This window comes from Diceros bicornis, chromosome 18, assembly GCF_020826845.1.
Source record: "Diceros bicornis minor isolate mBicDic1 chromosome 18, mDicBic1.mat.cur, whole genome shotgun sequence".
NCBI lineage: Eukaryota > Metazoa > Chordata > Mammalia > Perissodactyla > Rhinocerotidae > Diceros > Diceros bicornis.
Window position 1 is genome coordinate 39,916,899 of NC_080757.1, and position 8,257 is coordinate 39,925,155.

An 8,257-nucleotide genomic window follows, 5' to 3' on the forward strand; every position below is an offset into this window, starting at 1 on the left:
GATTTTTCCTTAGGTTACCGTGACAATTTGTGGACTTAATTCTTTTTTTTTCTTCTCAAAGAAATCAGGGCCGGCCCCGGTGGCCTAGTGGTTAAGTTCTGCACCCTCCGCTTCTGTGGTCCAGGTTTGGTTCCTGGACGTGGACACACACCACTTGTCTGTTAGAAGCCGTGCTGTGGCGGCAGCTCACATAAAAAAGGAAAAAAAAGGGAAAGATTGGCAGCAGATGTTAGCTCAGGGCAAATCTTCCTCAGCAATAAATAAATAAATAAATAAAAGAAATCAGAGGTCAACCAATTACTGAATCACTCCAGCATGTTCAATGCCCACTCTGCTGGCAGAGCCCCAGGGAGGGCCAGGGCAGAGGTGGTGTGTTGTGACAGGTAGTCAAGGATGGAAGTAGCCCACTGGCTAGGGTAATTGGGAAAACCAAAGGAATGGAGCTTTGGCATTGCTCTGGTCCCTGTCCTCTGGTTCTCCTGGCCTCCAGTAATTCCTGAGTGTCTTCAGCTCCACTCTGCTCATCACATGTGTTGATAGGGGAAGGCAGTCTCAATGCACAGGACCACCAGGGTCTCAGAGCAGCTGTAGGGAAGCCCATCCAGTAGCGTCTGCCCATCAGAAGGCTGACCAGGCCCTGGGCTCCAGGGCCAGCCTGTCACTCTCTGCAGCTTTCCCAGGACAGAGGATGACCCTGATAGTCAGAGACCAGCTGTGCTGCCTTCTACCTCCTGGAACACAGAGGCCCCAGGTGGTAGGGGAGGGTGGGCCTGCTTCCCCAAGGATGGCAGTCCAGCCTCTGCCTCCCTTGGCTTCCCACCCTATAGCTCATCCCAGCCTGCAGCACCCTGCGAGATCTGTCTGGGGATGAGGCAACAGGAATTTAATAAGCAGCACCAGCCCTATTTCCTGGGACCCAGCTTGAAATCTCCCCTGCAGTTTAGCCTGATCCTGACTGTGTGGGTCTCTGTTCCAAAAACCCAGAAGCAGAACTGTGGAGTCAAAAGGACTTTGAGTCACATATGTCTAAGTCAGAAATCTCCCTGAGCTTCAGTTTCCCCATGTCATTAGCCTTTATCAAAGGTATAGAGGGCTAAATGAAATATGGAAGCACCCAGAACAATCTTCCAGACCTCTAGCACAGAATGTCCTTGGTGTGTGTATGTGTGTGGGATGATTGGAGGGCCCTTCTCTTGTGGGGGAACACAAGCTATTTCTCTGTCAGCCTCTCCTCCTTTCCAGAGCCTATCACAGGGAGTCCTGCAGGACTTGTAGGGGGCCACTGAAGGAAGTCTGGGATGGGCGGACCTGGGAGGCATTGTCTACAAAGAGGGAATTCCAGGTGACTGCCATTTGCTAGTGCTGGAAGGCAAGAAGGGGTCGGGAGTCAGTTCCAGGGGCTGTGGTGGGGAGAAGGGGCAGCCATCATCCTCGTTATCCCCGGCCCCTCCCACTTTCCGCCAACTCTGCAGGGGCCCAAACTAGCTACTCTGGACCTTGTCCCCATCCCTGCCCCCACTCGTAGGGGCCAAGTTCAGTAGTACTTGGGTCAGACTCTTGACTACAATACTTGGTAAATGTATGACCCTGGGCAAGTCACTGAGTCTTTCCGTGCCTTCATTTCTTCATCTAAAATGAGGATAATGAGTACCTCCACACAGGGTGAGATAACACATGTAAAGTGCTTAGTGCATTGCTTGGCGAGTTGTAAGTGCTCAAAACATGTTAGCAGTTATTACCTCTACTTTTCAAGACCTTCCTCCCACTCCCCTGTCAATTCTCCAAGTTCTTTCCTCCAAAACCGACTCAAAATTCCCCTGTCCAGGGAGTCTTCTCAGACCATCTTTTTTACTGAGGCCCCCTCAAGTCCTTCGGAGTATATTTGCATACGCAGATGAGTTCCTTTGATAAATGTTGTGTTTCCTGTCTCTCCACTCTGTGTCAGGGGAAGGGGGGTCCTGAAGGAATTGTGTCTCCATCTTCCACCTGGGAGCTCCCTTTGAAAGGGCAGTGTTTCTTCCCTCCTGCGGGCTGACTGAGCAAAGGCGGCTGGGCTGAAAGTGTGGCTCTGGATTTGGGGGATGGAGCTGGCTAGGCTGGAACTCACTGGAAATTCCTGAATGAGGCTGGGCCAGCGCCAGGGTACTGGGGTGGTTAGGGCTCTGCCAATAGGCCCTGTTTACCTTGAGGTTAATGACTGGCAGGGTCTGATCAGTCCTCTTTACTAGGGATACCAGCCTCTGGTTGGAGGAGGCCAAGAAAACCCAAAATGTCCCATAGAGCTCAGCCTCTCTCTGCTAGTGGCATTGCAGGTCTGCTCCTCAGATCACTAGTGGCCCCAGGTAAAGGGACATTGAGGGCCACCAGACAGAGCTAGGAGGAGAGCAAGGGAAGTTCTAGCAGGGATCAGCTCAGGACCAGGGATTTGTCCCCAACAAGTCCAATCAGGTGTTTCCCTCAGCAGTCTGGCAGTCCAGTATCTATCAAAATTTTAAAAGTGTACACACTTTTTGACTCAGCAATTTAACTTATAGGAATATTGATACACTCCCACAATTGTGTAAAGATATATATATACACACACACAAGGTTATTTATTGCAATATTGTTTTTTATTAGAAAAGAACTGGCAGCAATCTAATGGAATGGAAAGACATGCAGCTATTAAAGAGAATGAAGTTGATCTAGATATACTGATATGGAAATATCACTAAGATATATTGTTAAGTTTAAAAAAAGTGAGGTGAAGAATAGAATGTAGAGCATAATTGCATTAGAGTAAATGTTTATGTATTCAGTGAAAACATCTGGAAGGAATTGTAAATAGTTGGAGGAGGAGGAAAACTTTTCATATTTTCTCTTCTATTTGAAAAATTTAACATTATAGACATGTAGTATTTTTATAATGTAAAAAGTTAGCTTAAATATACAAAATTTAAAAAATTTCTCTCAGTAATTGTGGGTCTTGATAATTCTCTGTGTCCACTACCTTTTGCCAATATGTGACTTTCTAAGTGTCGGTTTTCATCCATACCCTATACTCTTCTCACCTGTGTCCCTTTTCCCCACCTCACTGAAGGCAAGGCATACCTGTCTGCACAAGTTTGTGTGAGACTATGTTTTGTAGCTAGAGATAGATTTTCAATAAAATGGGGGAACTGGCAGTTTAAGTGAACCCAATGGTGAGGACTCTAGAAAAACTCCAAACTGAGGGACAGTGTGTTGTGGTGGGAAGTCCTAGCCCAGCTCTGTAGCCACTATTTGCATGACTTTAGATAAATCTCCTCCTCTCTCTGGGTCTCGGTTTCCTCACCTCTAAACTGAAGTCTAGGCAGCCCAGCAAAATGCTGTCCACAGAGTCTTAGAGAGGTGATGGTGGAGGTGGGGAGGCAGTTAGAGGAAATGAGGCCCAGGTTCTCCAACCCAGAGCAGATCCACTTCCATCTTTTTAGGTCCTGTGTAAGATTTCTGCTCTGTGTAAGATTTCGTTTGAAAATAAATGAGGAGGGGCCGGCCCTGTGGCTTAGTGGTTAAGTGCGCGCTCCTCTGCTGGCGGCCCGGGTCGGATCCCAGGCGTGCACCGACGCACTGCTTCTCCGGCCATGCTGAGGCCAAGTCCCACATACAGCAACTAGAAGGATGTGCAACTATGACATACAACTATCTACTGGGGCTTTGGGGGAAAAATAAATAAATAAATAAATAAAATTATAGAAAATAAATGAGGATTCACCACTTGCCTTAAAAAAAAAAACAACAAAACCCAACCCTGGCAAATGATTGTTAAGGGTCCTTCTAGTTGTAATACTAATTCCAAATATGATTTTTTTTGCATTGAGTTGGTTTAAATCAGGGTATGCCTGCATCTTTGTCTTCCTCTTACCCTCCAGTGCCCTGCCCAGAGCGGCATAGGAGCTCAAGCTCATGGTGTCTAGGGAGGAGAATGGTTTCTAATTCTTTCCACTCCTTGTGTGACACCCCTCCCCCAACTTCCTGGACTAGTGGCCTGGCTGATCAGACCTTAGATCTCTGCCAGGGCCCCAAGACTCCCTGGCTGCCCCTCTCTAGCACCAGTGGCTGTTGATGGCAGCTGCTGGAACTGGAGCTTGGGTTTGGCTTCTGTGCCTGCTGGAGGTTTGGTCAGCAAAACTTGGGCAAACACAGCCATGAACCCCTCCCTGCTCCTTCACCCCCAGACTATCCAGCTCCCCACATCCTTCCTCTATACCCCACAGAGTGAAAGTGGTAAAGAGAGTGCGTCAGGGAGGCCCTCCCATCTGACAACAGAGGTGAGGGCTGGGCCTCTCTGCTCTCTCAGCTTCTGACACTAAGAAGGGGAGGCAAAGCTGAATTGAGTATCTTGAAGGTCAGGTTACCTGAATTCTCACCCCTGGTACAGTTACCTGATCACTCTGGAGCATGGAAGGTTATCACTGAGGAGCTCTGTGTCAGAAGCCTCCACCTAGGAAGAGGAACAAAAGAGTACATCTCTGAGGTGTCTTCTGTCTGAGACTAATCTGGCAGCTGTCCCTTCTGCAGATACCTCCACAGCCACTGGGGCCAGGTTTAGGTCTGCATGGCCCCATTCACAGACGATCTGAGAGACCAGGCAGATTGGAAAGGGGTGAAGTGGAGCTAGGAGCAAGTTATTCACCTAAAGAAAATAGAAAGCTATACCCTTCTATTTGAGATTGAAGAAAATCATGCTTCCCAAAGGCCTGCAGCTAAATGCTGCCTACACATATCTTTCTCTTCTCTCTTGATCATGAAAGGAAAGAAGCTGCTACGGAGCAGAAAGGTGGGAATTTTACAGAGTACAGAGAAGACTGTCAGTTGGAGCAGGCAGTTAGACCTCTTCTTACTAGAGGAACTAGAAGCTGCAGTAGGAGAAAGCCTGCATGGGCTGTTGAAATCAAGCTGTCTTGAAGCTCTCTGAATGTGTAAGAAAGAAGTTTTGACTTGATAGATAAACCTTTACGACAAGTGTAGGGAAGTATTCTATTTGAGGTTGGGCAAAAAACCAGAATAAGATTAGTCTTTGATAAGTAAGAAGGAACAATTAATAAGGGAGGTGCTGATGTAAGAAAGTACCATGTAAAGAAAAAGTTTCCAATTAGAGCTGTCCAAGAACGGACTTTCTTAGGAGACAGGGACTTCTCCCACCACTGGAATGTTCAAGAAGAGTCTAGAAGACCATTTTCCAGGTATGTTGCAAGAGTGATCTCTCCAGAGTGAGGGTTGCACTCAAAGAGCTATGAGATCCCTTCTAACTTTAAGATGTTATGGTGAATAGGCCGGCCCTGTGGCTTAGCGGTTAAGTGCGCGCGCTCCGCTACTGGCGGCCTGGGTTCGGATCCCAGGCGCGCACCGACATACCGCTTCTCCAGCCATGCTGAGGCCACGTCCCACATATAGCAACTAGAAGGATATGCAACTATGACATACAACTATCTGCTGGGGCTTTGGGGGAAAAAAAGGAGGAGGATTGGCAATGGGTGTTAGCTCAGAGCTGGTCTTCCTGAGGAAAAAGAGGAGGATTAGCACGGATGTTAGCTCAGGGCTGATCTTCCTCACAAAAAAAAAAACATGTTATGGTGATTTTACCTAGGAGTTTACATTTCTATAAATCGTGCTATAAATTGTTTATCATATTCAAATATAGTCCTGTTTAACACTTACATTTTACTAGTTTAACAAAGACTGATTTTTCAAAAAGCATAATCAAATGGGAAAATGTATTATAATCCCTGTCTGGAATAGCCTCTGCTTGGAATGACTTCTTGGATGGTTAATTTTCTGTGTCACCTTGGCTAGGCTATGGTGTCCAGTTGTTTGGTCAAACAATAGTTTAGATGTTGCTGTGAAGGTATTTTGTAGATGTAGTTAGCATCTACGATCAGCTATCTTTAAGTAAAAGGATTACCTCTGTAATGCTGGTGGGCCAATCAGTCAAAGGCTGTAAAAGCAAAAAACTGAGGTTCCCCAGAAAAGAAAGAATTCTGCCTCAGGACTGTAACATAGAAATCCTGCAAGAGTATCCAGCCTTCCCGTCTGCCCTACAGATTGCAGACTTGCCAGCCCCCACAATCAGAGCCACTTCCTTAAAATAAATCATTACATATAAATTTTTTGAGTGCCAATAATGTACTAGACACTGTAATAAGCACTTAACATAATTTTCCCCCTGATCTTTACAATAACCCTTTAAACTGAGGAAACCTAGGAGTTTACATTTCTATAAATTGTGCTATAAATTGTTGGAGGAGTTAGTTAATTTCCTTAAGATTGAGAATTTCTACTTATCTTTCAAGACTCAGATGAAATGTCACCTCCCTTTGAAGCTCTCCCTAACCACTCTAGGCTCCTATCTGTTTTTTTCGGCATCCAGTGCATTTCTCTCTATTACATAGCACCGATTGTGGTGTGTTTACTCGAAGGTCTGCCTCTTCAGACCACAAGCTCTTCTGAAGACAGGGATTTGCCTGCGCCTTTTGAACCCTCATCACCCAGTACAATGCCCGCTCCCCAGGAGGCGGTCCGTGAATGGTCCTATCAGTACCATCATTGTCCACCTGGGGGCAGCAACCCAGCGGCAGACCCCCTTGTGCAGGAGTGCAGGGACTCTGGAGGGATAGCTGGGCAAAGTTAAACCCCAAAGTGAAGGGAAAGGTCCACACATGCCTCTGCTTGCACCCCCTGGAAGCTGGGGCGCACTGTACCAGCAATTTTCTCCACTCTCTGGGGATGCAGTTGAAGGCTCAGTAGCTACTGCTGACATGGGCAGGGCTGTCCTTGGGGACACTGGGGCTGTCCTGGAGCATCTGCACCTTGAACTTGAAGACCCAGTGAGGGAGATGCAGGAATGAAAACCCAGAAGGGACAGAAAGAGTCAGCTGCGAGAGTCCCAGGGGAGACTTTTCTTGAGTAAGACTGTATCCTCATGAGGTGAAAGGGGGTGGAGGAGAATTCTCCACTATGGCGAATGTACCCTGCTCCTAACTGGGAAGTGGATAAAGAGTCAGCAGCCCAAGCAATCTCATTCACAACCCCCTTTTCTCCTACCCTTCTCTCAGATGTTCTGCTCTTCCCAGAACACTGCTAAGGATGGGGTGAGGTTGAGGTGCGGATGGGTAAGGCGATCCTTCATCTGCATGCCTCACCTAGGCTTGGCAGGGAGGTGGGAACCAGGTTAAGTCTGTCCTCTGGAAGCAGAGATAGGGCAGTCACAAGGTGTCTCTATGGACATCCTCCTACTTCTCTTACTTGGGGCTACCTGGAGGCAGAATGTGTGTGTTGGGGTGTGGTGATGGTGGAGGAGGGAGGAGAGCATCCACTCATGCCAGAGCACTTTGAGAGAGGTGGAGCAGATGAACAAATGAGAGGAATGGCAGAGTATTGCTAACGACTTAAATTTTTTTTTTTTTTGTGAGGAAGATTAGCCCTGAGCTAACATCTGTGGCCGATCCTCCTCTTTTTGCTGAGGAAGATTGGCCCTGGGCTAACATCCGTGCCCATCTTCCTCTACTTTATGTGTGAGATGCCTGGCACAGCATGGCTTGGTAAGCGGTGTGTAGGTCGGCACCCAGGATCCAATCCTTTGAACCCTGGGCCGCCGAAGTGCAGTGCGCAAACTTAACCACTATGCTACCGGGCCGGCCCCAACCAATGACTTAAATTTTGAGTAAAAAGGTGAGAGGAGAGAGGGTAAGGGAGGCATCTGGAATCCTTTATCCAGAGAAAAGAAAGATGTTTTCATAGGCTTCTCTGACATATAAGAAGTAACATGTCCAAGATCACACAATTCCCAGTCTGTTGATGTTCTACTACACACATTACCTCCTCAAAGCCAAGGGAATTAATCTTTAATGATGGAAGGCAAGATTTGAGAGGCATATTTGAGGATGTTGCTTCAGGGAGGAAGAGGAGGTAGAAGAGAAAGGGAAAGGTGCTCTGGCCTGTTCCCTCAGGGAGATCCATCTGAGCATAGATCACATTTCCAGATGCACCTGGGGCTCCAGGAGGCCGCTCCAAGCCTCTGGGACAAACCTGGGACACGCTTGGAGCCTTTCTCTCCCTTTTGGCCCTATACTGGGAAGGGGGGTAGGACACAGGATGAGCAGAGCTCTCCAGCCCTCGAGGAAGACCCCCGGGGGAGAGAGATACCAGGGGAGGTGGGGTAGAGAGTCAGTGAACCAACAAGCGTTACTGAGCATCTATCATGTGCCAGTTGAAGACCACACAGGGATGTGTGGGACAC